Genomic DNA, 10,542 nt, shown 5'->3' with positions numbered 1-10,542 from the left:
TTTCAGATTTTGTTATTTGCGTAAACAAAGTGTCAACTGCAATTTTATGTACGAGTAAATACAGTGCATTTATACGAAAGCCAATCGAGCTCATTTTCGTAGGTAAAAAAAATATTTTTTTCGCGAATAAACGCAAAACTTTCGCGAATAAAACGCGTAACTTTCTCAAATAAACGCGAAATGTTTGCAAATGAACGCAATAGTTTTGCGAATTAATGCGAAAGGTTTGCGAAAAAACGCGAAAGTTTTCGAATAAACGCGTCATTATCGCGATATAACTCGTTACTTTCGCGAAGCTATCGCGATATAACGCGTAACTTAAATATAAATATTGTTATCAAAGACCTTATATAAGTATAATTATTTTCAACAACACACGTATTTTTGAACAGATTTATTAAGTTGGCAGGTACTGTCCACAGTGGTTTTACAACAATGGGGTATCCGACAACATGGCATACCCCCTACATCATTTTATGCCGTCCCTGCTGGAAAACGTAGCACGCTGGGTTGACCGCAATCATGCTACGGACACAATTCATCACGAATTTGATAATATATTTGTATTACATAATTTTGATTTTTTTTACTCAAATGTCCTATAAGTCCACATAATATATCTATATACATCAACATCAACCACAACAAACTCACTACATACTAAGAGCAGATCGATGGTTAAACTGAAGGTGACAATCACGCCCTCTCGACCACTGTGACGTATGCAGTAACCCAAAGGGATCTGCTATCCAGGTCACCATCATCGGACCATTTACCCAGCTACAATGTATCTGCTAAAAAGAGAAAACAAAACCCAAACGTATATAGTTTTTAAATACACCGTAGCACCGAAAGGAGCATATAGATCCCGGAATTTTGTTTTGAATTTTGGTTAAGCCATGTGTGTAGATGTTAAAAAGTACTGTAGAAAAAACATAAAGACTTTTGATCGCAGGGTCCAACGTCCTTAATCTAGCGATATATAGGGACACGGCTCTTAGACCATCACGAATTTATGGCTTCCGACGATATATTATAACGAGGTGATTTTATTATAATGTGGTAATTTTATGCACCCATTAGACTTTTAAAAATGTGAAAATGATTTATTAATTGACAATTGATGATTCGATTGCTGTTCATCAGATAAAGATGAATTTATGAAATTTTTATTAATTTATTTCCCTCTCTCCTCTTGATCGAGTTGGCACGATACCGAAATCAAAGCCAAACACAGCAAGGACCAGGATTCAGAACGAGTCATTTCAAACAAAGCTCGGTCTTTAAATCGAGCGGTGGTGGCCTAAGATACCCCTAATACAGTGACTACTCTGTTCAATAAACTGATGCTTACACAGTTGCTGCCTTATACAGGGAACACTACAGTGACGTCCTCAAAACTCCGTTACGACACTACAGCTCATTTTCCTCATCTTGGTCATTTCTATTTTTTCAAACACAGTTCAATAAAAGAATAGAATTTGTGCAAGTTCTGAAAGTTTGAACCTTTTTACTGTTCGCGATCGCGTGTCAAAGATGTTCCGAAATTTTGAATTCATGACATCTAGACTTGAAATTTTTTTTTACATCACGTGGTTTTGAATGACAGCAGTTGTCAATGGAATTGGATGCAATTTCATAGAAAAGGTACATGTATTAAGGATAGCTCTTGCACAAGGTCAAGTACATGACATATAAATTTTTACTCTTAAAGGGGCATGGTCACGATATTTGATCAAAATGGAAACAAATGGTTTGCAAGCTTGTATTCTTTCAAACAAAACCCAGGGTGTACTGTAGAAGCATTAGAATTCGTGTTGGCTCAATTTGTGTGGAATTCGTGGGTAGCCCTCACCCACGAAAGTACATCCTCGATAAAAACTAATGATATGATTTAATTTTCCTACTGAAACTAAAAACCGACGCATCCAGGAAATTACATCCCCACGAATAAGCAAATAATTGACAATCCACGAAAATGACCCCCGCGAAATTAAATGATTTAGTTCTTAACTGGTAAATGTCTAGTTATGCCAATGTTGGGTCGGGGGAAGCTGAAGGGTCGGTCCTTTGGCCAAATTTTTTTTCTATTCTACATCAATGTTATGCCAGAAGGCCTGAACGTACGCTACAGTCAGACCATTTGCAAATGACGCCTTTCAGCAACACCAGAATCAGACGCCCAAACACTCCAGACCGACATAGATATTATGTTATCATTTTTTTTCGTTGGGTTTGTGGTAAGCCAACATTTTCCTGGTATGCTGGAACTTAATTTCGATGGTAGCAAGTTCGGGATAACTTTTAATAAATAATAAAACCTATGCTTGTATATGCGTTTAGGTGATGTAAATCAGTGGGCAAGGGTTACATACAAAAGTCAGGTATATTGTTTCCCACGTTCAATGATGATTCCGCAGTAAACTAGGCAATTTGGTAAGGGGATGAAGCATGTTACGTCAGTAACAGGCAACAGGTCACGTGTGGACAATACGTTTCATATCTGCAATGGCAGTCACTGTAACAACGTAGGAGTATGAAAAACTAGTGTTATCTTACACAGTAATAAACGACCAAGTTGCCATCATCAAGAATGCTCGCATCATACCAACACTGCGACGTACACGCCATATTCACCAGCTTACATATCAAACACCAACTTCCGAGCACGACTATCACAAACACTCATTTTTGGGACTTGATTTTAATCAACTCTCTTACACAGTTCATGTCTGGTAAACCGGAAGTGAAACAATGTTTAGAACTTAGCACAAATCTTCACCACTGACAAGACTTATTTCTTCAAAATAATGCACAAATTCGATGTAATGTATGCTGAAACATTGATTTTCAGGGACACTTATTTATAAATACCTTGAAAATAGTCAGAATTTAAATGGTACCACCAATTTTGATATCTTTTGTAGTCGTTTGTATTTCGACGCCAGAGTTCAATATAGTTGTTTAACCCGATGCTTGGCTGTCTTCGTAAATCTGCGACAAGCAGAGTGCTTGTCGGAGATGAACGGCGATAGCCTAGCGTCTGGTTGAACGAGACTAGAGTACAATATTGCATGGAACAATAAAATTTTCCAAAAATATTTCGATACTGATACATAGTTTGATGGAATTAGTTCTATCTTTAAATATCATACAACTTGATTCATATGGGATTTCTCGAAATTCTTGTCCGAGAATTCTTATTTTAAAAATGTGCATAATTCAAATACAGATTAGAAACTTCTTGCCATGAGAAATAACATATCGTTGATTCTAAAATAAATAATTCGATAAAATCAACTCCCGTCAGTACTTTGATTCTTATGAACCGATAAAAAGAGAGGAATAAACTGCCCACAGATGTAGGGATGACAAGCATACTCGAAACAGTTGAGGCTCGGGTGTTTCGTCCTCTTGACCGAGTGAGTAACAACATATTTTAGATTTTTAAATATTTTGATGATAACATAACATGCGCAACACCTGAGCTTGCCAAAACATCAGTATTAAGTCTGTAATGTCGGACACTATTAAATGCATTTTCAAAGTCCACAAGTTTTCTTACAGTTGTCTCTGCCACTCTGTGCCATGTTCTGGACTATATGTTGCGGAGTGCAAAGGTCTGGTCAGTACAGCCTCGATGCCTCTTGAAACCAAGCCTCTCCATCCTCAGTACGTCATCAACAGCACCAGTCATTCTTCGAATGATTATCTTGGCCTTTATCTTACTTAGCACTGACATTTGAGTAATTTCCCTCAAGCTGTTGCAATCACTCAGGGTTCCTTTCTTTGGTGTCTTGTTTTTGTTTGTCATCTTGTGCAACTAATCTCAAAATCGCATAGAAATTATTGTCATCCTTTGTTTGCGATCCAAGTTAAATGTTCTGCGATCCACACACACCAATAAACTTAATTTTCTCGGAGGATTCTTTTGTTTTCTGAACAGGTTTCATACTTTTTTGAAGAGATACGGTTTGTGAGAATCTTGGTTCTGTTAATATAAAATGATCTGCTTAGGACATACTTATACGCTGATTACCGTATACATGTACCCGGTAATTTGCGTGATGATCTGATTTTCTCTTTTAAATTGCAAAATATTGAATTCACAGAAATTATATCCTGTATCATTTTCTATAAAACACTTTTAAAATCGCAAAGTAATGACAGACGCAAATTCAAAATGCGTCATATTTCCCCTATTTTCGCAAATTTTGTGACACGCAAAAAAAATAGATATACGGTATGTGATGATCAAGATCGAGTGTTACCTACCGACGAAACAAAATTTGTCCAGTTAGATACATTCGTTGTACAAACGGGTTTTTTTTCTTTAAGATCAATGTGAAAAATGAAAACGCACAGTAATTGCGTCATAAGATTATGAATACCTCATGGTCATTTAAGAATTCTGAATAAGAACATAATATCTATTTTGACATCTCTCAGAACTGGCTATTGGCAATAAAACCCACTGTTTCAAAATTTTACGAAATCATTATTTAAATTGTAAACTTCTAAAGACATAATTCTGGTTTTGAAAACAGTTTTTGATTATTAGAATTTACTTGCAATCTACATTTTCGATTCTGTTTTTACTTGCTTGTATTTAGTATTAATTATGAAATATAAAAATTCATTTACATAATAATTTTTAAAACAAATATATTTGGTTTAAAAAATCATGTAAACAAACAATCTGTAGCATTACAAATGTAGCTTTTGAACACGAATTTTAAATACTCTTTATTTAGAATAATAATAATATTGTTTCCCCTGGTTTTATCTATTGCAGGTCAGTGAGAAGGCGAAATTTAGGAATCCTCATTTTTCTTTAAATGTTTACTCAAGATATACCTTTATTATGTTTCACTTTTAAAAGGACTGTTTTATGTTTGTACAGTCTTCCCCCCAATATTTCATTAAAGATCCGGATGCTTCCTTTATAATTCTGTACATTTTACGGTCGATATCAAAAATTAATTAATAGTGCGTGTGAATGTTGATCTGAATATTCTAAATGTATACATTATATGATACCTGGCCGGGAACATCAAATGGTTTTCAATTTTGCTGTGATAAACTTGACTTTCTTTGTGATAATCATAAAATGACCGTATCATAGTGTACAGGTCTTTGTATGGGGTGATAATCCAGGAATATCCCACGGGAAATCACGTGTAACAGAAGTGACGTCATCCCATTTCGTTGATTGACGGGAGGACGTGTGTACAGTAGTAGTCGTGGAAAAACAATGAGGTACGGCTGTTTTGTTAGATAACCTACCCACCCATCATTGTGAGTTAGATTCTTTACCTTAGTTCTTATAGTCGACATTTTACCATCCAATACTGTGATTGAAACGTGATTTTTACAAGTGATATGAGAAGATTTTTTAGAGGGCAAAGCTTTTAGGGCTACTGGTTTTGAAAAAAATCGTTGATTTTTAATATTTTCAGAGAATTTGCTGTCTCTTTTATTTTATTTTTTAAGGTTTCTTTTATTACCCTTTTTTACAAACATGTTCCTGTAGAACACGCTAAAAACGAAGTGCCAGGGAATGGCGATTTTGCTTCGTTATAAACCTGATTTCTTACATCCGTAAGCTTTACGATATGTTGAAAACCCTCGTGGAATAAATAATTATCATTTTACTGTAAGCGTCAATTCATCATAAACATTCGCTATACGCATGTTTAACTGAACTAAAGTTTCGTTTTCGCATTTAGAATTCCATGAAACCTGATTTATTCGATCGGTGAGGATAATTTGTAAGAAGTTTGGTTGAAATTGGTACAATGGCTCTGGCGAAGACGATGATTGTGAAAATGTAAAAAGTTTTTGACAACCACGACGCCGGCAACTTTATATAGACAACGAATAGTTTGATCAGAAAGGCTGATTGAGTCTTCCGCCCAGGTGAACTAAAAAGCGAATGAAACGAAAGAATAATAATTTTACTCTGCCTACACATTAATTAATCCTTCATTGAAGGGACTTACACACGATTTGAGCTCAGAATTTTCATTTTTTTAAAATTCCATTTTAAGTATCTAGAATGGTAAATATGGGTTTTTAATGATTCGTCAAAGTTTGAAAGTTTAATATCGAGTTTCAAGCAAGATACAGATTTAAAAATTCTTTGTTAGGGAAAGAAAGCTAGAGTCCTGTTATTGTTTTCATGTGTGTGATATTGGTACATGTACATTGATACTGATATTGTGCGAGTTTCAATCAAGTTAAGCCTCTTTGGTTGACATTATTTTTGAATATATTGAATCAGTTTATCATGTTGGCCATGAGTCATTTGGTCAAAGAAATGGTAATTTCTGTACTTTGCATTATTTGTAAATAAATATAAGACGAGCTTTGTTTACATAACAATGTTTTTTTTTTCTATGTATCTCATTTGTAACTTGATTTCTCGCATTCAATTTTTTGTCAATCATTCAAAATGCACGTTAACAATTTTAAACATAAAAAATAGAATTTTGATCTCAATTCGTGTCTATGTTTCTTTAATCGTTATGACCTGATTCCTATGATTTAAATGGAAAGTCTATCGAGTATTGGTACATAACAATGCCGACTTGCTCACGGCGTATCGCAATTTTTTTTAAAGAACGAGTGCACTTAAGCTATAGAGAATGGACCCTTTTTCAGTGTCTTTTTTGCATAAAATATCAGATTGCCTTTTTCGTAGTATTTAATCATTGATGGATACTTCTGATTTACATGCACGCTTAACTTTACCAAAGTATTAAAATTTGCATACATTTTAAACAATTTAGCATTGTTCAATGCCTATAAATAATCTAAATTCATTGCTAAAACGTGTTGATTCTTATGGTTTGAATATCAATAGATTTAATGCGATAAAAATATGCTTCATTTGAATCTTCATTTTTTCCCCTTTATACCGGGGCCCATAAGTGCTCTCGTTGTGTTTGTTATTTATCATTCAATGTTAACGTTCCCTCTGAACAACACAGATGACTACGATGTATTAGTGAACGAAGTTCTTAGGAGTAAAACATATAAATAGAAATAACTTTTTTAAAAAAAACACAATTTTGTTAATCTAAAAAAAGTTTTAAAATTGTTGAATAATTCTTTGCGGTTTGATAACAAGATGCTTGAGGAACAAGTAGTGTGTGCATTTGGCAAAAATCAACATTCCGCTCTTGTTTTTACTACAAACATTTGTGATATATCCCGCCTATATTTTTAACAGTCGCTCAACATTCTGGGGCCTACCTCAAGGGTGCTATCCAATAAATACAAAAGACTTTTTCAAGGTCAGTGGTATTGAAATAAAGAGATAATTAGTTGTTAAATCTTACTCCGATTTAAATCTAACACCACGTTTGGGTATTTTTTTTCCAGAATGAGATTATTGATTTAATGTTTACTGGCATTATGTGCTTATAAACTGTTGAATACAACTTCGCTAACATCTAGGTTCTTGATAGACTCTAATCAATATTTAGTTGGGTTTTTTTTTAATCTGTGGGGCTTAATATTTTGTGCTAACTAAATGTTCAGCGTCTGAGAAAATAAATACACATGTGCTCTTGTAGCTGTAAGTGAACAAAGATAATATGTTCCTAAACAGGTGTCTTACTTGCATAGGAAATTTAAATGTAATTTTTGGCTTGTAATCATCCGTAGAAAAAAGGAAAATTATTTTTGGCTAATTTATTTCTTCAAAAAAATCTATGTGAATAAACAAGGATCAGCTTATTGAATATGTGGTAGAATCATATATGCTTAGTTGGTGGTAATTTTATAGGGTTGAAAAATAAAACATACTTTCAAAAAGGTATGTGTGTCGTTTGGAATATGTTTTACATGTATGATACATTTTCATTCTATTAATACAGATTTTAAATAATTTTTATTGCATTATTTATGCAATGATATTTTAATGTTATAAATATTTCTACGATTACACAGTTTTCGCAGGTATGGATCACACCACTTTCTAAAAAGATTTCGATAATTGATTGCTGAAAAAGTATCAACACGGCAATAATGGATCTTAAATTACACAGCAGAGTAAAACATAAGGTAAATTTGTTAAAGAACGTAACATTTCAGTTAGTTGTTAAATTGAAAAAAGTCTAATTCACTTCTTAGCTGTATTTCGCAAGCAAGACATACCATATAGATCACACCACTTTGTTATAAGCTTTTGATAACAAACTGCAAAACAGTCTTAACACGGCAACATACACTATGACAAGTGAAATGGTGTATTCTTATCATAGGTCTTAACATACAACAGCCGCAATTAAACCACACAGCAGAGTAGTACATATGTTAAACTTGTTAAAAATGTAACAATTATAGGAATCATTGTTCACAGTGTCGTCTTCGTTTTCTGAACAGCTAGAAAAATCGTCTGGGCTTTCTTTCAAAATGATCTTTTCGTGTTTTGTTCAGTACAGCGGAACAACTACCATCAATATTGTTATCAGAATAATTTTTCGAAGAATTCCATATTCATTTGTAGCCCCAGTGTTGCTTAAACCTGTATATAAAAAAGAAATTTAATGAAAAGAATTGACATTAATTTAACTTTGCATACGCATACCTCAGTATAAATCTAGTAATATAGAATACCTTTGTATTTGTCTTTGGATTCTAAAAATACCATTCCCATTCCATTTGTGTTGTGAAGGTCGATGTGGCAATGGAAAAACCAGGCACCAGGATTGTCAGCTTTAAAACGAATAATAACATACCCACCCGTGGGAACGATAATCGTGTCTTTCTCAGGAGGATAATCCAACTGAAGACCAGGAATATTGTTATCTGTCCAACTACTGTTAGCCCATTGAGCCTCATTGCAGTAGCTTTTGTTACCTAGACATTCAATATCAGTGGATGACAGCAAAAATTTCCCTGTTGATTCATCATAGGTTCCAAATCCCATTTTCACAACATAAAAATAATGACCGTGTAGATGAACAGGGTGTGACCACCCTCTCCCAATACCTAGATTAGTTAAGACAAACTGATAAACCCTGTCAGAAGACAATTCAACGTTGTAAGTGCAGCTACATATTTTGTCCTGTCCACATTCACTAGTTTTACAGGGCGTAGTTAGTGCCGCTTCGTTTGTAAGGATTGGATAGGTAGGAGATACAAATTGATGTCCATTGACTGAGCCTGGTGTGTTTCCTGGCTCTCCAGGAAATGCAAAATTAAAGAAAAGTGTTTCGTCGGCAGTTACAACTTCCTTAAACTTCGACGAATATTCGTAGCTGTTTGCTTGGTCAAATTTTAAACATTTTAGATTAGTGGATGTTGGATAATAAAGGTATGGGCAGTTAAATATCATGCATGGCTTATTATATGTACAGTGACCCTGTCCTTTATCTCTGTCCTTCGTGGTTTTTGCATTCCCTTTATACCGAATTAACGCTTCTGCTGCATGATATTCTGGAGGATTTTTCGTTCTAAGGTCTTCAATACTTTCGGCTACTAGAAGATAAATATCTGGGTCCTGATTTGCTAAAAATGTAAAGTCGTACCTCTCGCCGGGATGAATGATAAAGGATTCCACTATCAGATCTCTGCTTTCACTCCCAGTGCCACGAACTATTTCAAAACCGTCCGTCGCACGGATATTCAGTTCGTGATGACCTTGAACATAAACTCGAAATGGATACAAGGTGGCTGCACTGATTACACGAAACCGATATGACCGTCCATGTTCTACTTCAAACATTTCAAGGGGCGCTCCATTGTGGTTCAACGCATTGTTATAACTGTAAAAGCGCCCTTTTCCATTAATCAAACCAGAATGCATATGAAATCTGCTAAAATTAGCGCCATCAATAGACTTGGTAGGTTCAATGTATGGTTTTTTATCTTGATTATAGACACCGTTAAGCATTCGCTGATACAAGGCCTCTGGTTCATCATCATGATTCCAGTCCTGAATTATAACAGTAAATCCGACTTGAGGCTGTGAGTAGAACTTATATCTTGGATATATTATGAGTCCTCCATATAATCCCATGCTTCGTTGGTCGCCGATGTGTGCATGGTAAAAACTGGTTCCATGTGGCTGAGCTGTAAATTTGTACGTAAATGTACGTCCAGGTAAGATAGGACTCTGGCTGATAAAGGCAACACCGTCAGATCCTGGAGTTCCTTTTTGATGCATGCCATGCCAATGAATCGTAGTGGAATCTGTGTGCATTAAATTTCGAACATGGATGATCATTTTGTGATTTTCGTATGCAACAATTTCAGGACCAGGAAACTTTCCATTGATAGCTATAACAAGGCGAGATCCATATCCATCACACGTTATAACCTCTGACATCTTTTCATCAGGCATTATACTTGAAGTATTATAAAAACGAAGACGCCCGTTGGTAGGTAGAACTAGTAAGGGAGGGTTTGTCGTCATCATGGTAAGCCTGTGTTCAATTGTCAGTGAACATTCACATGTTTCATCGTTTTCTCCACATGTCCCTGGTTTGCAGGTTGGTCCATTTTCTGGACTGAGCCACCAACCTTGTGATG

At 35.0% G+C, this 10,542-nt stretch overlaps 1 pseudogene; it reads right to left on the bottom strand.

The window, feature by feature from the left end:
* Positions 1-7,732: 7,732 nt before the first annotated feature.
* Positions 7,733-10,329, bottom strand: LOC128175065 (uncharacterized; annotated as a pseudogene).
* Positions 10,330-10,542: the final 213 nt, after the last annotated feature.

This window comes from Crassostrea angulata, chromosome 3, assembly GCF_025612915.1.
Source record: "Crassostrea angulata isolate pt1a10 chromosome 3, ASM2561291v2, whole genome shotgun sequence".
In the NCBI taxonomy this organism is placed as follows: domain Eukaryota; kingdom Metazoa; phylum Mollusca; class Bivalvia; order Ostreida; family Ostreidae; genus Magallana; species Magallana angulata.
Note: the sequence above shows the minus strand (reverse complement) of the source record. Positions and strands in the feature narration are given on the sequence as shown.